Source organism: Triticum dicoccoides, chromosome 1A, assembly GCF_002162155.2.
Source record: "Triticum dicoccoides isolate Atlit2015 ecotype Zavitan chromosome 1A, WEW_v2.0, whole genome shotgun sequence".
NCBI classification, from domain to species: Eukaryota; Viridiplantae; Streptophyta; class Magnoliopsida; order Poales; family Poaceae; genus Triticum; species Triticum dicoccoides.
The window spans coordinates 133,100,853-133,124,130 of record NC_041380.1 but is presented as its reverse complement, the minus strand read 5'-3'; positions in this window follow the sequence as shown (position 1 = coordinate 133,124,130).

The following is a 23,278-nucleotide window of genomic DNA, read 5'->3' as shown; positions in this document are numbered from 1 at the left end:
AAACATCACCATGAATTGTTGACACACTTCGAAATGAATAATATAAAGGTTGACCGACGATGAAAGAATTTGAAAGATCTTGGAGAAAGACATTTGACTTATGACAATTCATTCTTACATCAAACTTTGAAATGAATTTGAAAATAACTCTAAAAAAATTAGGAGAGTTAGGTAAGATCCTGGGAAACGACCTGTGGGTTAGGGCCCACTTAAAGAAAACACTGTTAAATGATTGCTGCAGAAGAGATAATGCACCGGTTGAATTAAATGGCTTGAGTGAGATAACAACCTCGAAATAGGTTGAACGGATTAAGAATGGAAACACGAACCTTCTGATATATCTTTGGCACTCCAGAACAAATGAATAGCGAGAAATGCATGATTAAGAGGTGCGTCGGCATGAGAAAGCATTGTGAAACAAGGAAAGGATTTGATCAACACCGAAAGCTTGAATTCAATCCACCGAAGAAGAAAAGAACGAAGAATAATAAACTTGAAGCTCCGTTAGTATCTTCCTAAGAATCACCGGATAAGAACATTGACGAAAAAGAATGGAGAGGCTTCCCATCAATAAAAGGATACTTGATTAAGAAATCTGAGTCCTTGAAGAAAAAGGGTGGGAGGGCGGGAAAACAAAGGCAAGTTGGGGCAGATGAAACAAACACCATTGCGAAGAACTGAGAATCTGATCTCGCGAATGTTGAAAATGATAGGATCATCTTGAAGAGAAGCACACTGGATGAAAAGGATTGACATAACAATATCGATGATCAAGAGGGATTAGCACTCCCATAGAAATATGAGAACACCGTTAAGAAAAGGTATGTAATCCACATTTGACTTCGAAGCAACTTGAATAGCACAAACCAAAACAAAACAAAGGATTTGGCTTGCAGAATAAGCCGGAAACAAACATATGATAGACCCCATATCGTATCATGTGTCTGTCAGAAAGATATCCTACGAGATACTTGAATTCCCACTTATAAACTTCCGAAACTTTCTGGTTGTGCAATCAGGTGTTGGGGATACAGGGGAAGCATAATATCTCACCCAAACTAACAATCCCTACATCCAGTTGTATCCATCCACTACAAAAAAAAATACACTTCCGTGATGATACGTGTTTGTCACAGTAGGTCGCTTTTTTTGTCATGCATGTACATCCATGACAAATTTATGACAGAATCAAGATAGTCATACATGTGCTGTCGTAGAAGTGTTCCATGACATTACCAAAATTATCATCACGAAAGTGTCCACTTCCATGACGATAAATCGCGTGTCACAAAAGTGCTTTCGTCAAGGGTGACCGACACGTGGCATCCACAGTAACGGAACGTCGTTAAGCTATCGGGTCAGGTTTTGGATCCGATAACCCGTTAAAAGCCCCGACCAATGGAGATTTTCCATGTGTAAAATCATCATTGGCTGGAGGAAACACGTGTCGGCTCATCGTTGCGACAGATGTCAACCACTCATTGGACGAAAGGCGCCTATGATACGTAGACACGTGGCACGGCCCAACAAAGGCCCATTCCTATGACAAGGCCGGCCCATTTGACTTGGTCAAAAGGTGGCAGGCCGGCCCATGGAAAGCCTGTTAACGGCCTGTTCGCATATAGCCCATTTACAGCCCGCTAACCCAAGGCCCGTTACACCCTATCCGAATTAGGCCCAGTAGCGTCATCTGGGCCATCCAATATGATTCCAGCCCGTTTTCACTTCTGGCCCATGTATGGCCCATGACGTCTTTCGGCCCATATGAGGCCCTATGTAACTCTTGGCCTATTAACGGCCCATGGTGAAACTGGCCCATAATGAACAGTATATCACTTTACACCCATTAACGGTCCGTGGTGAAACTGGCCCATAATGAACAGTGTATCACTTTATACCCATTAACGGCCCATTATTCCGTTGGGTCGTTTCCAGCCCATGTTATCTTTCGGCCTTCTCAGAGCCCATTTATTCTTGGGCTCATTTCCAGCATTCGTTTACTTACGGCCTCTTACTGTCATTTTCTGCTTGTGGGCCAAATTCAGCCCGTGGTTACAGTCGGCCCGTTTGTGGTCCGTTAATACGTTGGGCTGTTTTCGTAGCGTCATCAAATACGGCCTATTAACGATGGCCCGTTATGTTCGGCCCATGAACGGACGATTCCAACTCTAGCCCGTTTATGGCCATAATGTGGCCTGTTATTGGCCCATGTTTGGCCAATCGATCATATGGCCCGTATAAGGCCCATTGATGATACGTCCCATAGAAGGCCCATTATTTCTACGGCCTGTAGAAAGCCCATTGTTTCTACGGCCCATAGAAGGCCTACTGTTTCTACGGCCCATAGAAGGCCCACTGTTTCTATGGCCCGTAGGAGGCCCAGTGTCACTACAGTAAATATTAGCCCATGGTTATTGTGGCCTAGTTTTAAAAAACAGGTTATTGCAGCCACTAGTTAACCGCGGAAAAAGAACTGCAATGACTACAAGCAAACAAATAAACAAGACAACAAGGAAATAAATAAGCAAGCAACTAACGCTAGGCTATCACGGCTATTACACATGTTACATCCACTGGGCATCAAAGTTCGCCACGAGTGCAAATATAGGGAATAAAGCAGCATATCATATACAATGGCCGTCAAAATTAGCCACCAGTGCAAATAAACATGGCAGCAAAACAAGAGCATAACTGAAACAACTTCAGAAGAGCTCAAGAAACGTTATCCTGGGTATCCACCATGCCGGCAATAAGCTTAGCAAGCTGATTAGCTTTGTCCTGTTTGGCGCTAAAATCCTCCAACGCTTGCTGTTGCACCAGAAAGTATGCATCTGAATGCTCCAAGACTTCCGCAGTCCTTCCGCTTCTTGTCGCAGCACAGCTGATTGATGTCTTTCAGCTTGTAGTTGAGACTCAAGAAACCGAACTGATTCAGATAGTGAGTTTGAATAGCTTGTGCAAGCGGTAGTGGCCAGTAACTCCAACACTAAACCAAGACAGGATGTGTCACTATCCTGAACCTTATCTGCATTACTTCCTTTACCGTTGCTTAATAAGGCACTCTTCCCCAATATTCTGTCAGCATTCTAAAAGAAGAAACAAGCAGACACATAACAAGTTTAGCATGTACTAGTATGTGAAACTCATTTCGGTGAACCAGTTCATTAGTAAGGTGGATAGGATTAAACTACCAAGTCTTCTATTGCCAAGTACTAGTACATAATAAAAGCATCAAACAAATATATATCTATGTCCTATGGTAGCAATGGAATCTTAAATTAGAACAGTTGTTCTTCAGGTTTAGGCACTTGTTCTACATGAACAGAGTACAGTAAGACGCAAGAATATAATACTTAAAAATAGAAAATGAGCTCATAGACCTTACCAAATTCTTGGTTCGGGACCAGTACAGAACAAGGCGTTCCCAGTCATCGTCCAGTAAATGTGTCTCGGGAGAACGTAAGGGAATTTGATGAGTTTCTTTGCCGATGAAGTACGTTTTCTTCAGGTAATTCCGAAACTGCCACCAAGCATTCTTGAAGATAGCAGAGGTATTAGCACAGGTTACCTCATCCTGAGTTTCCAAATCGGTCCTTCTCTATAGAGAGAAATGGGGAAATTTGTTGTATTATAACCATCATGGAGGTAGGATGTATGGGACGAAGCAAAGTAATTGCCATGAATAACATTACTTACACATAACTCCTGGACAAACACCTGCAGCTGGCATTTTCCTTCATCTTCAGTATAATATTTCCAAGATGAAGATACGCACATACGATTTAACAACATCAAATGCGATAGATGCTAAACTACGACTAGCTGGTTGTGCTTCCTCCACAGGAATAGGCGTACTAACTGGTGGAGTTGGGGTTCGCCGTGATAGTACTAGCCCTTTGGGCACTGGAGCTGCCTTACTAACTGCTCTTGTTTGGGAGCTCTGTGGTGGAGATGGTGTTGTGTCAACAGGAACTGGGTTACTATCGGCTGGGGTTGGGGTTAGATTGGGTGAAGCTGGTTCTCTGTCCATCATAGTAGGGGTACAATCTACGAGAGTTTGGGTTATGTGTGGTAGGGCTGGTTCTTGTGCATGTACAACCGGGGTGCTAGCTCCACCAAGAGGTAGCACTGTTTTATTTGAAGATCGTGTTTTTAGTCCGCTAGATACTGGCATCACCCGCTCCAATTCAAATGGCTGATAAACAGGAAACATAGTTGAATGTACAAACATTGTATGAGAGACAAATGCAATAGATAGTGTGGAAAAAAGAGGGCATGAAATAGTTGACATGTATATTGTTTAACTAAAATGGATAGCATGGCATAATTTCACATATATGATATCTATCTAAACTGGATAGCATAGCATAACATAATTCAAAGATATGATGAATAACTAAACAGGATTGCATGACATAATTCACCTACATGTTATCTAAGTAATCAGGATCGCATCATTTAATTCACATATGTGATTTATATGCTAAACAGAGGGCATTCGATATGATGTATGAACTAAGAACATGGTGTTGAATATTGTGTATATGATGTCTAAACTATGCAATGCAAGACACCGTATGCATGATATGAGCAGTATAACCGTGCCAAGTTAGAGCATACACCTCAGTGGGGGAATAGGACTGGTCATCTGTCTTTGAATCCATCTCTGAGGAGCTATCGGGACCCAACAAGAGATCTGCTTCGACAGGTAGCACTGTCTGCTCTGAAGGCCTTGTTTTCACTCCAGATTTTTCCATCTCCCACCCAAATGGCTGATTCACAGGAAGAGTAGTTTAATGTACAAACATTGTCGACAAATGGAAATGTAATGAAGAAAAGGATGGGCAAGATATCATTCAAATATATGATGCCTGGTTAAACATGATGGCATTGCATATTTCACATATATTATGGCTGGCTAAAAGACATGAGACTGCATAATTTCCATATATGATATAGAAACTAAACAGGTGGCATTACAGAACATGTCTAAACTAAGCAGATGACATATATGATGTCAAAAGTAAGCACTGCAAGGCAACATATGCATGATATGACTAACATCATCATGCCAAGGTAGAGAAAATACCTTGGGGGTAAATAGGAGTGGTCAGTGGCATCCGAATCCGCCTCAGAACAGATATCTTCCTCTGGATTACAATCTGGAGAGGGGTGGGGAGGGTTTGCCATTGAACCCACCATGGAGCGATGTCTGCATGACATTGTATTGCCGCGCAAAACTCTTCTCTTTTTCTCTACATGTTCAGCATGACTGTGTACAATATCTGACATGCATACGAAAAAATATGGTGAGATTATGTAAGGAGAGCATGCCGAAATTTAGAGTGATGGTAACAACCAGTGGATCGATGTTTTTTCGTTGAACCAAAATAGCCCTAATGGATCGACATGAATGTATAGTAATAAGTGATGCAACAAGTGTAAAACCTCTTTGCCGTAGCCATGTCAACCTCAGCATCATTGGGTTGGTCGCTGAAGCAGTTGAGGCAGAGGTGGCTATCGGAGGTGTGGAGGAAGATCTGAGGAATCTGTAGACGGCATCCAGGGCACTACTCTGTTGTGATGGATCGTTCTGTCGTTGGAGCAGCTCCGGTGAGCCGTAAGACGTCAAGGCTGAATCAGCACAAGACAGACATCGTCAATCTCAAGTGGGATTCTAATAGCATCTCCAATAGATGATGTAAAATGGATGTAAAATTAACATCACCAAAAACCACCTGACTACAACAAATGAGGTAAAAACTGTTGACTCTGAACTTAACTATCGAAACTGAAATTTACTGTGGAATCTGAATGCTACTGTCGAAACTGAACGCAATGGTAGCAGAGAGGCACTTGACATGTAGTTTAGGGAGGGCCTGCAGTTCATCTTCAACCTGCACCCCCCTGAGCCGCCAGCCACCACCGGCTGAACCACCGGCCCCAGCGCCACCTCGCCGCCCCGAAACAACTCGCCACCGCCGCCCCGGCCAGCCCTCTAGCCCCCCCCCCACCCTGAACCCTAAGATAGATAGTGGGGTACCTCTCCGGCGAACCCCCGTCCCCGCTGCGGGTGGTTCTTCCTTAACTCTGGCGGGCCCCCCCCAACCCCTGAAAATCGACTGAACCAAAAGTCGATTCAGTCAACTGAAGTGTGGCTTAATCGCAGCAGAGCAGCAGCACGAGCGAGGGGGAGAGCAGCAGCAGCAGCTGGGCGAGCGAGTGATCGAGCGAGAGCCAGAGCAGCAGCAGCAGATCCGGCTGGTATGGACGCCGCCACCAAAGGGGCCTCGCACTGGGGGAGAGCCGCCATGGAGATGTCGCCCGCGGCGCCGGCTTCAAGGTAGCCGCTCCATGGGGGTGCGGGATGGAGCACCGTCGGCGCCGGGAGGCCGAGTTAAGGAGAAGGTGCAATGCGATGAGTGTACAACCTCTTTGGTGGCGCCGAGTAGGCCTCGGCTTCGTCCGAGGAGTCGGTGAGGATGTTGCGGTTCTGGTGGAGCAGGTTAAGGCGGCGCTGTGGGGATGGAGCAGCCGCGATAGACGAGGCGGTCGTCGGAGTAGCTCCTTGGAGGTGGAGGATGGGGCTGCTGAACCGGTGGGATGGCGAGACGGACGATGGATCCTCATCCGGGGAGGTGGATGAGGGACGTCGAGCTGTTGCGGTGGCCGACATCGTCGATGAAGAGGCTCCGGCTGGGCAGCGGTGATGTGGCGGACAGAGGAGGGTGGGGTTTCGCGGCTGGAACGGAGAGGTTATGGCGGCCTGGGATTTCGAATGGCGAAAAGGGGGCGATGGGAGGAGGTGAAGCATGACCTAGGAATGCGCTTGTCCAAAATGTAGGGTGCGTTACAAAAGTACCCCCCACCAATTTGAACTAGCGGCCCTTTCAGCTCAGGGTTAGAAGGGGGATTTCGCGTGTCGGGATTTGGCAGCTGGAGGAAGTTTTCGCGCGCGTTGTAATTTTGGGATAGCAAGGCGCGGGTTGTGAAGGCGCCAGTTTTGGGAGCATGATATCTGAATTTTCGGGATATAACAAGACGCGGATTGAATTTTAGGGACAAGCCTAACATGTAGTAATATTGTACTTGTACGTACCAAATCAATTCGCACTTCCCTCAACCAAAAAGAAAACAAAAAAATAAAACTATTCACACCACACAAAGAGAGAGTCTTGCCCCATTTTACTATACAAATGCTATTCAAAGCTACTCCCTCCTTCCATCTATATAGGGCCTAATGCGTTTTTCGATGCTAACTTTGACCAAGTATTAGAGCAATGATATATGACATGCAACTTACACAAAGCACACCGTTAAATTCGTTTGTGAAAGGTTCTTTCAATGATATAATTTTCACATTGTGCATGTCATGTACTATTAATCTTGTCAATAGTCAAAGATGGTCTTAAAAATCTCATTACGCCGTATATAGATGGAAGGAGGGAGTACGAATCCATGTTATGTCCGATTAAATTTTTTCGCTTGTTGTATAATGCATGTAACCTACTCATACCAACATTTTAGTGCATTCCAAATATCTATACTACCGCTGCAATTCGAACTAAATTTGGATTCGTTTCTCTATTTCAATAAGAATCTACAATCATGATTGTTGCCAACTTCAACCATCATAGTTTCCTTGCTATCCGCCAGATATAAATCAGACAGCCTATAATGCAGGATGGCAGGCACACCATCATCAACAACTCCGTTTTTTATAAGAGTAAAGATAAAATATATTAAATGTAGTATACCATGTTCATAACCACACCATGTGTATCACCGTTATATATATTCACACATCCGTCGGTTTGAAACACTATGATAAATTCTTCAAATATCCGAATTTGCTTTTTATAATGAAGTATATATGATCTCTATTCATCTTTTACACCCACACAACCCTCTTATCTTTGTAGCTAGCGCTAACTTTCTCTTGTGCATGCACACGCCCGCATCCCTCTCACCCTCCCTCAGCATTCTCTAGCTCAATCGTGCAAATTCGTCTTTTCACTTTAGGTCATTCACCCACGGTGTGTGTAGGCCCCCCAGCTCCTTCTTTACGGCACACATCGATCGATATGCCTCTCTAGCCAGGTGTGCCTAGCACAAACACAAGCTTCCCCTCTTCTCTTGTCACCGTCCATGCCTCACTCCCACCAATCTTTTCATCGTTCTCATACTCGCACACTCCTCCCCCTCGATATGGTATGCCTCTCGTACCACCTCCTACATGCATCCCTCTCTCTCTATCCTTCTCCTCGTGCCTCATTTGCTTCTAACACACACATGCATGTATACCGATCGATCTCCCAACATATACCTAGGTCGACTTTAACTACCCCCCCCCATCGATCGACGTACCTCACAAGTTATGTCTCTCCTTTCTCTTACAAAGGGCGATTGATCTTTCTATGTAATTACGTCTGCTTACCACAGCCACATCGTCCCCCCTCATCATTCGTGCATGCCTCCTGACCCGTCTCTCACATGCACGTGCACAGACAACAAGCAGCCATCTCCTCTCTTATTGATATTGCGGGCATGCCCTCCGTTTGTCTAGCAAGACTATCCCACCATTTGTTAGAAGCAACTCCACTACCACCCCCTCCAACACTCTAGCTCTGTCTCTCTCGCAACCTTATTCATCTCCTGCACATATGCATGGATGTCGATCGATCTCCCTTAATACATGAGGCAGATCGATCTCCTTAATACATGAGGTAGGCCTCTCTCCTCCTCCACACATATACCAGCCATTGTACCTCTATAGTTAATTGGGCCTCCCTCTTCCCCCACCACACACCGATAGTCGAGCGCTGCAGGTAGGTATCCATGCCACAGAGTCAAACTGCACATGTCCCATCTCACGTTCTAGTAGGCCAACCACTCTATATCTTTGACGTGGGCACACACAAATTCGATGGCACTCTTTATCGATTGCGCGCGCGTACACACACACATCATCCCTCTCTTCGATTCTATGGACACCTCAAGCCGATGATACCTCCACTCTCTTCTCGTGGATCGCCCCCTCTATATATATGTTATATCCAGGACTCTATTTCACACACATTGCATATGTTAAAATTTTTGATTGACCCCCCTCCCCACAAAAAAAACTCTCAAGAACCCACACACTATATCTCTCTAGGTTTGTATCTCTCTCACACAACCCCACGTAGGTGGTGTACGTATACAAGAGAATAGGTGCACTATGCACGTACTCACGCTTCGTGCCCAGTCACACCCGCGCGGGTACACAGTGGAGCTCATTTCTTTAAGAAATGGCACCCAGGTGCTAATTTGAACGCCTGTAGCGGTTGTTTACCTAGGGAGGTCGTGTACCATGCGTGCACGAAAAAAGTTCGACTTGACGCGTTGCCGCGTTATTTTTAAATAAAGTTATAGCGCTCAATGGCACGTACACAGAATATAAAACAATTTTTATGGAGGAAAAGGTAGTCCGCTCTTCAGAGTATCTCACACAAGGCTCCGGTGGCCTCTCTCTCTCTCTCTCACCGTTGGTCACTGATCCGGCCGCATCCCGTCCGCCGGGGGAAAGGGAGTGCGGTGGCCTCTTTCTCTCTCACCATTGGTCACTGATCTGGCCGCATCCCGTTCGCTGGGGGAAAGGGAGTGCGGTGGCCTCTCTCTCTCTCTCACTGTTGGTCACTGATCCGGCCGCATCCCATCCGCCGAGGGAAAGGGAGGAAGTGCATCGTTTCTCCATTCGACGGCGCCGAGGCAGCACGTCCCGATCTGCGGTACATGTCATTCTCTCTGACCAAGCTCCGGCACAGCAGGGCCTACGCCACCTGCTCGTAGATTCCGCCCGCCGCCGCTCACCTAGTTACATCCCGACGACCTCCAGGTATCCCCTTCGGCCTTGCTCCACTGCCCGTTTTCCCATGTTGCTGCATGTGGATCTTCCATAGTTCTTTGCCCAAAACGTAACTCGTCCGGCGTACTTTCCATATTGCATTATTGTCCTCACACCGTTTTAGACAAACACAACCGTGTTGTTATCTTCCCTTAGGACAAGGAATATGCTTATTTTTTGTCATCGCATGTGTCATCAACTGTTATTGGCCAGTAATTGTTTCCTTTCTACCTCTTTTTTGCAAACAGGGCTATCCATTTCACGTCGTTGCTATTGCGACCTTTTGGTGAACTGCATAAATCACTTTTTTCTTAAGAGTGTTTTGTGCGGTTGTACTAAAATGTCACACGGGCAACGTCTCTACATTTCAGTGCGACTGCACAAAGGGAGATTGGTTTTGCTCTATCCTCCTCATCCAACTCCGAGCCTAATTTTCTCCAACTAGTTAGTCTTAAGAGAGACTGCAAAGGTGACCGGCTTCTATTTGTGTGTTTATTGTTTCATTAGCAGTCCTCTACTATCGTAATCACACTTGATATCTTTGGAACAGGGACGCTCAGCTCCATTTTAGTGGAACTGCACAAAATGATCAGAATGTTGCATGCTCCAGACAGCTACTTTTTTTCCCAACATGCCTTGTTGATTTAGACAGAGCTGGGGGGACGTTGCTGCCAATGAAAGCATGGATCAATTTTAATTTAACACCTTCTCATAACTTTTTCTTCAGTTGTGATGTAATTATTAGCTCTGATCTGCTAATAATTGACATGCATTAGCAAGGAAGTTAGTTTTTTATTGTTTCCGAAAGAGCATCGATGGCAAGACACGCGAAACAAAAGCTGAAAGCTCACACCATTGTACAATTTCATGTCGCTGGAAAATTATTTGTATAGTACGTCAATTATGTAAACAAATGATGGAAGCTTGATAGCATTGCCAGAAGCCTCTTCATCATCCGGGTCCATGTGCCATGCACAAAATTATACCCCTTCATTCCTAAATATTTGTCTTTTTACAAATTTCAAACGGGCATATTTTAGAGTGTAGATTCACTCATTTTGCTTCGTATGTGTACTCCCTCCGTTCCTAAATATTATATTCGTCTTAACAGATATTTCAACAAGTGACTACATACGGAGCAAAATGAGTGAATCTACACTCTAAAATATGTCTATATACATCCGTATGTGCCAGTCCATTTGAAATCTCCAAAAAGACAAATATTTGAGTAGTCACTCGTTGAAATCTCTAGAAAGACAAATACTCCAAAGTATATTTAAGAACCGAGGGGGTAGTGCACAACCGCATGGGAGACCCAGCCCGGTCGTTGCGCCGCATTAATAGTGAGTAATGAGTAGTCAAATCATAAGCCCCACCTTTCCCACTGTAAGTTGCTCTGAAGAAGCAACCATCAATACGCTCTTCTTTAAATCCGCTCATACTACTCCATCCGTCACTGTTTAAACAACGCGCTTCAAAAAAAAGAAAAAAATCTGTGGGACCAAGGCACCTAGCGATCGGCCTGAAAAATAGCATTGGTAGTTATAGCACGGCATCTATTACTAGAGGGAATAATGCGTACACACATGCATGCAGTGCTTCCACCCCGGGTACACACATGCATGCACTCTGTAGTAGACAATACATGGAGAGAAAATTGTGGACTTGATTGCGGTTGCCACGCCCTAATTAATTGAGCATTAAACCAAATGCGTCTAAAGTCTCTCTAGTGGTGGAAATGCATTGAGAGAAATGCATCATAATGAAGCGCGCCCTGTAAACTGTGACGGAGGGTGGAGTAGTATGAAGGTGCAAAACCAAGTACGCATACTACTGTGCTTGGCTCTTCGCCCCTTCGTGAAGTCGAACAATGATGGTACTCCGCATGTTGGGTACTATAGTGTATGCCTCTGACAATCTAACACCGAATGGACTGATGCATGTCCACCGAGGGTAGGTTGCATTAGTCAAAAGGCGTAAGCGAGCTTCACCTTGTCCTGCAAGCTTCTCCTTGTTCTGCGAGTTGATGGGACACACCAAAAAGTAGTGCTAGTCCATACTCCCTCCTTTCCGGTTAATATGGCTTAATCTTTTTTGCGGGTAAATGAGAGAGCTTTATTCATATATAAGAATTCTTAGGACGATCAGCCAAGACACTGGTCACTAGGAAGCGAGGTACCCTGCAAAAAAAGAAGTAGGAAGCGAGGTGTTTCATCAAGCCAGCTCTCGGCCACATTCAAAGTGCGGCAAGCATGGTTCGCACAAAGATGCGCCGCAAGGTTTGCTGACCTGTTTACATGCTGAATAACAAAAAAAAGAGGAAATATTACTAAGCACTACTATTTGTAACAGGATATGAGCCAGAATTAAGCGAGAATTGTGGCGAGTGTTCCATGCAATCAACTTACATTATCACATGCGAGAACCCTTGAAGAGAACCAAATGTGTTGAAGATTGCTTTATCACATTTTAAAATTATAATAAGAGTGCAGACGCTCCTCCATCCGGTTGCTAGTACTAGTATAGTATGTACCTTTATGGACTATAGTAGTAGTACTAGTAAACTTTGAGCTTGGCTGTTCGGGAAGTCGAACAATAATAGCACTAGTAGTATAGTGTATGCTTTTGGCAATCTGACACTGAATTAAATGTTGCACGTCCACCGCCTGAGCGAGGGAGAGCTTGCATTAGTCAAAAGTTTCTCCTTGTCCTGCAAGTCACCACGTGCAAGCTTCTCCCATCCTGCAACCTTCTCCTCATTTGACAAGTTGACGGGACACAGCAAAGTAATGCTAGTCCATGTTGCCTCCTCTCCGGTTAATATGGCTTAATTTCAAACGAGATAAATACACTGTCTGTCACTGTATATTTGTAAAAATACGGTCAGTGGACTTCATAATACGTTCATTGCGCTTAATATTTTTTTCCGGTGTTCATACGGTCACTAGCTCACCCTGACTGAGTATGTGTGTGCATGCACGTGTAGGTTGAGCACTTGAGCGTGACCGTGTGTGTTCCGTCGTGTGCTCGGACATGCATGCATTAGGGCGTCGCGTGCGTTTTTGCATCCATGTGTACGTGTGACTGTTGCATACACATAGGGGGAGTACATGTAGGGGCCACTAAGGAGCAGTCAAATCACACAATAAGTTAGTCGGAAGAAGCAACCATCATGTCACTCTTGAATGACACGTACGCAATATAAAATGGTTGATATGAAGAGAAAAAGAAAACCACTATATATACACTAGCAGGAGCCTAAGCTACAAGCCTGCTTGCTTAGGTTTCTCTCTTCACAAGCATAGAACGACGGGCCTGATCCCGCAGCTGGGGGAAGGGAACAATGTTCTGCGTAGACGCGGTCGACATCGGCGAGGGAGAAAACCCACAGTCGGTGCGTCCCAATCGGGGGTCACCACGGTATGGGTCGATGTCGCGTCCCAACCGCCCTTCTAGCTACAGCCCGACGTCCCAGGTAGTTCATCTTCCTTTTGGAGCCAGCTTGCTCCACTGCCGTAGCTCCATCTCCATGTCGATCTTTCTCTACTTCTACCGGCTTCTATTTGTGATGAGTTTATGTCTCATGAACTAGTGCCAGTACTATTATTTTAATCACACTTCTTCAATATCTTTGCCATTAGGGATGCTCAGGTCGATTTTAGTGGAACTGCACAAAAGCATCGTATGATCCGAGGGTTCTAGCCGTCTTTCCTTCCCAACATGGAAAGTGCTATGGAACAAGAGGTACCAGAAGGTGGAGAACCAAAGAGTGTTGCTTCTATTGTTGCTGACATTCTCACTAAAGAATCTCCCTCTAGCACATTCCTTCGACAGGTTCTACCTGGCCAGGAAATTAAATCATGTTTAGGGTTTAGGGTTTAAGTCATAGTGACCCCATCAGTAGTTTTTCTATCGTACACGCTCTCACAACTCTTTTCTTTAGTTGTGAAGTAAATATTGGCTATGATCTGTGAATCATTGAGATGCATCAGCATGCGTGTTAGTTTTCCTTTGTATTTGATGGAATGTTGTAACGGGGCAACCTTGGAATAGGAATGAAAATGGAGTGGAAAAGTTTCCGTTTTTCTGGAGAAAAATGGAAACGGAGAGAAACCAACGTTTCATTTTGTTGGATCACGCCATCGAGCAAAACCAACGTTTAAATCACGTCTGTCATGTTCGTGTCTCACCCTCCTCCAGGGCTCGACCCCACACGGTCTCTTGGCATGCCACTCACCGCAAACCAAGTAGTATACCATAACTTTCCCGCGTGCTTGTCGATGGATCGCGCCATGGAGTACTAGCACTACTGGAAGAGATTGACGAGTTGGGGGAGTACAGCTAGCTGTAGCACGGACTCCCAAGAACTTACTACTGGAAGAGATCGCGCATGTTGTAGTCGGCTATTGCGACCTTTGAACGCGGAGCAGCCGCGTGCAACCGGAAGCGGCGCGGGTGACGCTCTCTCGGCCGACGCGCCGCAATCAATGCCAGCGCCAGTGAGAGGTCGTGTCCGCTCTGGCCGGGCATGAATGCGGCACTGACCGTTTCGGGCGGGAAGCACGCGCGGGTGATAAAGAGGGTCCGGGTTGGTCAGGACCGGCCATGGCAGCGGTCCGGACGTGCGCAAACAAGAGATGATGTGCGTTAATATTGCTGCGTATATAATTAACAACGTAAATAATGTGCCAGTTGGACAAATATGATTGGAGATGGAGATGGAAATGGAATTTTACGTAAACACGGATATGCATGTCTATGTCTATGTGTGTGTGCGCGACGACTCTCGCGACCTGGAAGCGGGGGCGTGTTTTTGATCGAGTTTTCTTTCTTGGTACGTTAGAAAATTAGTTTGTCTAATTCACATCTAGACATTATTTACGGATATCACATCTAAGCTCCCACAAGTATATAATATAGCAACAAGAAACAAAAAAAACTAGGAAAAGACCACAAAAAGAGTGGACATCAACTTATATGTGACATAACTATGTCACATCTAGATGTGTCCTAAACAGACCCTTAAAAAATTGTCTGCCAGTTTTCATTTCTTTTTTCCAGGAACGCACGTATTCTATTTAAAACCACTGCTATGGAGAGATTTTTTTACTCCATTATAGCCTCTTGTTTGATATTATTTCTCGCGTCTCGCTCTCTCACCCTCTCCATATCAAAACAAGATGACAGTGTCCACTCTATCTCTCTCCTCACCGGTGGTCACAGATCCGGCCGAATCCCGTCTGCTGCGGGAGGTGAGGAGGTGCAGCGTTGACATTGTCGCCGTCGGCGACAGAGGAAGCCGATGCACACCGTCCTCTCGGAGCCGGCGCTGGCGCGGACGAAGATCCTCCGCGCCCTTGTTCGCTGCCGTCGTGTGGGCAGATCCTGCCCTCCCGCCTAAACGACATCTCGTCCACCTGAGGTATAACTTCTTGTACCGGTCCAGCTCCCCAGGTCGCTGCGTGCGGGTTTTCTTCTATGCGACTACTCCCTAGCTCCCCATGCATAGTAGCTAGGGTTCGTCGGTTGGTCCAACATCACCTACTAGTACTATTATAGAGGAAATGCCACTCAAAAAGTTGTCCTGATTTATGCCTGGGTGGAGGTATACATGTTGTTTCGATAAAAAGTACATGGTGGTTGTGCGGTCATTGTCCATATGGTGGTAGTACTATCACTGGTTAAATGAAGAAATGCCTTTTTTCTCGGGTATCCTAGTTTAGTTCACATCAAGATAATTATGATGCTTCTGTTTGTTGGTGTACTTTTCATTAATTCTTATTGACATTTGAGATGTCTTTGCTAACCCTTTTTTATATTTTTGGAAACAGTGATGCGTGTCTCCATACCCGGGCATGTCTTCCTCGATTTTAGTGGAACTGCACAAAATTGGATGGCCATTGTTGTTCCGCCTCACTATCCTCTGCCACGTGGTTCTTCCTTCCTCGAGCTTGATTACTAAGAAGAAACAGACCACAGTGAGGATTTGTCAAACTTCTTAGGTGCCTCACCCAAACTTGATGCCAAATGGATGATGCATCACCACGATGACCTATCGATGCTCATGGTTGCGCCTCATGGTTGCGTCGGCTGGTGAAGCTGATCAATTTTCAATGAAAAACAAGTTGCCTTCCATCAGTGCTCTTTGCTTGTTACGCACAAAGATGATATCCTTCGTCGGTTCACCTTGGTTGCGTTGGAGACGCAGTCGTCTTTCACGTTGGTGCAATTTCGCTAGGGTTTTACAACAGGTGGGCCCAAAATGTGGCTGGCTCACCTGTCATACAGCCAAAAGCAGGTGCAGTGAAGGCACCGGAGCTTAGTCTGTACTACAGTAGTATATATATAAGCAGGAGCATCAGCGCTTGTTCGCTAGGGTTTGCACTCTCCACACGCTCGCCGCACTACATATATGTTACACGCTGGAGGCTCAGCGTTCATTTGCTAGGGTTTGCTATATTCACAGTCTCTCACCCTCTCTTCACCAGATCTAAACAAGACTGCATTGGCCTCTTGTCTCTCTCTCTCCCCCCTCACAGCTGGTGAAGGAGGCATCCGTATCCCGTCGCACCGGGAAGGGGAGGAGGTGCAGCGTTCACTCTATCGCCTTCGGGGTGGGAGGCAATCCACTGCCAGCTGTGTTATTCTCTTTCACCCAGCGCCTATGCGGGAGGGCCATCGACCCCTTCTTCCTCGCTGCCGTACGTAGTGTGGGCAGATCCGGCCTCCCGCCGCACGCCTTGCCACATCCGGACGACCCTAAGGTATAAGTTTCTTTGAAACCGTCGTTGCTCTAGCTGCATGTGGATCTTTTTCGATCTGTAGTCGAATCTAGGTCTTGGTTCAAAGAGGAAAGAAGGGTGCGGTGGGCTGGAGCAAGAATCTAGGACGTGGTTCAATGAGGAAAGGAGGGGCGAAAAGTAGTATAGACTGGCTATCCAGCCGCTTTGTAGGTCGAAAAGGGAAAAAGGGGGTAACCCAGTACACACATCTATAAGGAACCGATCTCTTTGTTGAAAAGGGAAAGAAACTGGGGGGTCGGGTAGTTTGTGCATGACTAGATTTGCTGCCCTCACATAGGAAGAAGGTTCAAAGAGAACAAATATGGGACCAACGCATATATGTTGCTTGGCTACATACTCTGCATCACCCATTTATATGTGTGGACGCACATGGTGCCGACATGTCCCATGCAACTATTTTGCTGTTGTTAATCTCAGAATTAACTACTGATCTGTTTTAAAAGAATTTCTCTATTAATATGAATCAATGCAACCGTTTTAGAAATGCTACTGTCCTATACTTTGTTTTCCATCAAGTTAAGGTAGATGCTTCTTTTTGTGGCCGCATGTTTCATCCTCCTTTATTGGCCAGTAATTGTTTTCTTTTTTGCCTCTTAAAACAGGGATATCTATTCAATTTGTTGCTATAGAAAACTTAAATGTCACACCGGCAACTTTGCTTGATTTCAGTGCAACTGCACAAAACTTGATTGGATTTCCTATTCGTGTTGGTAGATTCGTATTTTATGTTGGTCATCTCATGAAAGGTCAGTACAGGTCTTCATCCACATGATTGTGCAGTGTGCTTTGAGATGTTGTGCTACTTGTATTGGTACTATTTTAAATAAATGATGAATTGAAGCTATTGTATTGCTGTCTTTTCCCATTAAGTAGTGAACAAAAATGGGACCAACCCAGACATGATGCTTGTTGCTTTGTTACAACAAATTCAGCATCACCCCCTTTATAAGCCAGTAATTGATGCCACTCTCAGAATTAACTATTGAATCTTATTTCAAAACTACAACACTTGTTAGGGATTGGCGGGATTACCATTTTTGTGGCCGCATGTTTCATCCTCCTTTATTAGCCAGTAATTGATTCCTTTTTACCTCTGTTTATACAGGGCTATCTATTCAACTTGTTGCTATTGTGACATTTTGCTTCGCTACACGAAACACTTTGCTTGATTTCAGTGCAACTGCACAAAACGAGATTGGATTTCCTATTCGTGTTGGCAGATTTGTATGTGATCTTGTGTGCGTCATGACAGGTTGGTACTTGCCTTCATCCACATGATCGTGCAGTGTGTTTTGAGATGTTGAGCTACTTGTATTGGTACTGTTTTAAATAAATGGTGAATTAAAGCTATTGTATTGCTGTCTTTTCCCATTAAGTAGTGAACAAAAATGGGACCAACCCAGACATGATGCTTGTTGCTTTGTTACAACAAATTCAGCATCACCCCCTTTATAAGCTTTGTCGTTCTTTATACATGTTGAAACAAGGCATTGTTAAGATAATGTATCAGTCAATATGAATGAATCACACTGATGGAGAATTGCTACTCTCCTGCTTTGTTTCCCATTAAGATAAGTAGATCAGTAGATGCTTTTCTTCTGGGAGTACAAGTCATCAACCGTTATTTCTTAGTAATTGTTTCCCTTATACCTATTGTTGCTTACAGGGATATCAAAATTAAAGCTCGGTTTTATTCCGACTTCGATTTTAGTTGAACTGCAAAAAAGGAGCCAATGTGTAAGGCAAATTGTTGCATTACTGGGTCTAGTTGGTCGTTCCACTTTACAGAAAGAAGCATTCATTGTTTGCGCTACATTACAGAAGGAATGACTGAGAAGCTTTACAGAGTATTATTAGACACCGGTGACATGACTAGTCTGCAGAGACCATTGGCAATTTAACAACACGTGGAGTGCCCTGGGCAAAAAGTTCCCAAACAAGTACAAAAGCTACGAAAGGACTCCACGATCATAGGCATTATATATTTTGAATGGGAAAAGCTTGTCAAAGTTTAATCATTGATGTTAGCAAGAAGATGTTAGTTTAATATATTGGAATTGGAAAACCTTGTCAAAATTTGCTCATTGATGTTAGCCAGAAGACATGCATTTGATATTTTTGAGTGGGACGCCCTTGTTGTGAGCAGCGTCGAGTGTTTCTTCCTATTCATGTGTTCAGTTTAGAAGTAAATAGTTACTCTGCTGAGATATTCTTGTGTTAACAGTTTGTTCTGAATATTGTCTATGTAATGCCAGGCCTTGTGTTTGATTGCAAAGTTGAGCTTGGAATGTTGTGGCATGCGGCATCACGAGCTGTTCACCGTGCCTCCTGAGAATAATGCTTCGTATTGTTTTGCATGTCGATCTAATGCCAGTGATTTGCTTGTTAAGAAGATCATCCTCTTTTGTTGTTTCTGTGCTTAAAAAGTTCATCGTCTGATGTTTCATTCGTAGCCTATACGACAAGTCGGGTAGGTTAGACGTGAAACCATATGATCTTCCGACCAACTCATGATATTAGGCCGTGATTGGATCGTCGTTTTCCAACCAAAACCGCTTGTAAAACTGACGCTTGTAAATTAAAGCAGATGGTCTCGGGCGAAGGCGCTTGGTTGGTCGATTTCGACTAGTAAAATATCGGAAGTACTTGACACGCGATAAAAACGTTGAACGACACTTGGATGATTGCTAATCCAGCCGTTAGCTGCTGTTTCAGCCTTGCCCATGGATGGCATGATACGCACGTCGTGCATGTATCGTCTGGTAATGTCATCCATATTGCAGTGCTCATAAAATATACACTGGTCTCTCAAATTACACGCGTAACCCGCCGGTTTTACTTACAGACCTCGGGCCCTCGGTTTCATTACGCCTGTATTTTACGCGTTGTTTTTGATGATGAGTAAATTACACTTGTATGTTAATACGTGTTTGAAATAAACCAGAGCTCCCAAGCGCGGCCTTACCATTTCATGCCGTCTTAGTTTCTCGAAGGTGCTCATAGGTGTCCGATGATCCTGGCTTCCTGAATGAGTAGCGGGCGCTGTATCAGACCATCCGTAGGGCCCGCGAGGCCCTCTCCGTTGTCCTTCGAGTTGTTGTGCTCACCATGGCGCCGAGCATTGTTAACATCGTCAACGAACGTGAGGATTCAGGAGATGACTTTATTTTGACTGGATGACACTAGGGACCCACTAGGGCCATAGCCGTACGTACGCAAGTGCCTCCTTATTATGTACAACTATATTTTTTTTGCTTTCTCCTGGTTTCCTGACATCACGGTCCCACACCATTGTCAATCTATGTAGTCAATATAAACGAGAGAATTGCACAAGGTGCGGCCGAAAGCTGGGACCAAGCAGCTCGAGCAGTATTTGTGTTTTTGAGGAGTGAGCACTGCAGAGTTTTTCTTGGCGATGATTTCGTTGTTGTTCAGAGGAGAGCAGGGTATTAACTGGGCGGGCTGTGGCCCATCTAGCCCAGGCCAGATATCCAGCCCAGATACTAATATTTTCAAGATGAAAATGGCTAGCCTAGCTATACGTCTTTTTGAGGAATACCCAGGCAAGGTCAACTTGTTATTCTCCGCCCCGCTAGCTGCAAATCTTTCCTAGGAGGGATGCATTAGGCTTAACAGGAAAATGGGCTTTAAAAATAATAAATGGGATGTAATTATAAAAACTGGGCAGTAACTATAAAAAATACACCAAACACGAAATTAGTTTGTAAAATATTATTTATGGATTTTGAAAATCTTAAATTTTCATTGTTGCGCGCGCAATGTTTCGTTGGATTTTTACGTAATACAAATTTATATTTAATCTGACTAGAAATTTCAGGATAAAAATATTTCGAAGCCCATCAAAATGTGGGAGATTTTATTTAATTCTGTCTTCAACGGTTGGTTGAAATTATTAATCATTGTCCTAGCTAGAAAATGGGTTGTACTTTTAACAAACTGTAAATGGGCTGTTGTAAATTCCATTAGAATTCCAAAATGGGCAATACATTCTTACAAAACGCAAATGGGCTATAAGTTCTCTGCCACACACTTGTGGGCCTACTAAGTGACGCGTCCCCTAAAAAAATAAGTTGACGCGTATGCAAGGCTTTGCCAACTTATTATAGTCAACACACGGTTCTAGCAGCAGTGGCCGTTGGATGTCTATCCAATGGATGTCGTGCTTCTTCTTCAATCTCGGATATTCTTAGCTTCGGCCGCCCAAAAAATGATTCCTCCCCCTGACATCTGGGGCGCATCGTTTCGGAGGCTGACCTGTGGGCCTACTAAGTTGGAGCATACCAAGGGCTTTGTCAACTTAGTCAATAATAAACGTTTCTAGCTTCAGTGACCATACGATGTCCATCCAACGGCCGTAGTGCTTCTTCAACCTCTGGTCTTCTTGGTCCAGCCGCCCAAAGCAGCGCCGGTCGTGCCGCCTGCTCCTGCCTCCCATGGCCGGCTGTGCTGCCGCGGAGGCCTCACCGCCCCCATACTACTCCCACCGCTGGCCATGCCATCCCTCCACTCACCTACACCCCCTGTTATTCTGCGGCGACGGCAGCCTCACACCGCAGCCGAACCAGTGAACCCTCGTACTCCTCTCCGCGCGGGCTTCCGCTGCTGCGTCTTCCCCGGCTCCACGTCGTCCCCTTCCTAGGCCTCGCCGTCGTCCAGACCACCGCCTCGGTGCTCTAGGCGCGGCGTGGTCAACGTGGTCAACGACCGACTTCCATCGGTAGAGTACTGTACGTGGAGAGGCTGACAGCTGGTTCCAGGCGGCCGCAAGGAAGTGCCTTCTTATTACGCGCAAACTAATTATTCCTCTACCTTACAGCAGGGACCCACCGGACGGGCCACCTTATTTTGTGAAAAAAACGTTTGCCCCCCTGACTGCTCGGACCCACCGGATGGGCCAGCATATTTCGCGAAAAAACGTTCCCCCCGCTGTCAGCTCGGACCCACCGGAAGTGCCTCCTTATTACGCACAAAAAATGAATACTCCCCTGCTAGCTCGGACCCACCATGGTGGGAGGCTAACTTGTGGGCCTACTAAGTTGACTGGGACGGGGGCCTTTTTCAACTTTAGTCAATATGAACGATTCTAGCTCTAGTGACCATACGATGTCCATCCAACGACCATAGTGCTTCTTCAACCTCTGGTCTTCTTGCTCCAGCCGCCCAAAGCAGCGCCGGTCGTGCCGCATGCTCCTGCCTCCCGCGGTCGGCTGTGCTGCCGCGGAGGCCTCACCGCCCCCTACTATTCCCACCGCTGGCCAGGCCCTGCGGCGACGGCAGCCTCACACCGCAGCCGAACCAGTGAACCCTCGTACTCCTCTCCGCGTGGGCTTCCACTGCCGCGTCTTCCCCGGCTCCTCGTCGTCCCCTTCCTAGGCCTTGCCATCGTCCACCGCCCTGGTGCTCTCGGCGCGGCGTGGTCAACATGGTCAAGGAACGACTTCCACCGGACGTGGACTGTACGTGGAGAGCCTGACAGCTGGGTCCATGGCCGCAGCAAGGAAGTGCCTCCATATTACGTGCAAAATAATTATTCCTCCACCTGACAGCGGGGACCCACCGGACGGGCCACCATATTTCACGAAAAAAATGTTTCCCCCCTGACTGCTGGGACCCACCAGCTACACCTTCGCACGCAAGGAAGTGCATCCGGGCAAAAAAAAAACGATTCGCCCCCTGACTGCTGGGACCCACCAGCTACATATTCGCATGCAAGGAAGTGCCTGACAGTCGGGACCCACCTGGTCGAAGCATACGTAGCGTTGTCATTCTGGTCGCGAACGTGCACGTACATATATACTGGTCGATGTAGAGGCGCGCACGTGCCGTAGTAGAGGCGCGCACGTAGCATGTACATGTACGTACAGCGGTCAGGGTGCAAGAAAGAAAATACGGCCACGTATGTGTACATACGGGCGGGGTCTCGAACGCCTACTCGCGCATACGTACGGCGAGGGCTCGTATACATGGCTGGGTCGGAACGGAGAAACAGCGTCATCGTCGTGTTCATGGGGAGGCAACGGAATGCGTCGTGTTCATGGGGAGGCAACGGAATGCGTCGTGTTCATCGGGAGGGCTTGCACGGAATAGGCGATGGAAACGAGGCCTGGCATACCGCAGAACGGAGGAAATGGCCTTGTGTTTGATCGGCCACATTCGAAACGAGATCCTGTTCATCGGGAGGGGTGTGGCGTACCGCAAAACGGAGGAAACAGACCTCCTATGGTCGAAACGGGGGTCCTGTTGATCGGGAGGGGTGTGGCGTACCGCAAAACGGAGGAAACGGACTTGTGTTGGAGTGCTACGGTCGAAATGGGGGTCCTGTTCATTGGGAGGGGTGTGGCGTACCACAAAACGGGACTCCACGGGATACTGTTCATCTCCACCGTCGACCTCCTCCAGCCTCCATGGGCTCCTGTTCATCCAGCCTCCACCGCGCGCTACTCCATCGGCTACTGTTCAACCACCCCTCCACCGTCTACTGTTCATCCAGCCCTCCACACCATGGGGTCCTGTTCAACCACCCCTCCACGGGCACCCCTCCACCGTCTACTGTTCATCCAGCCCTCCA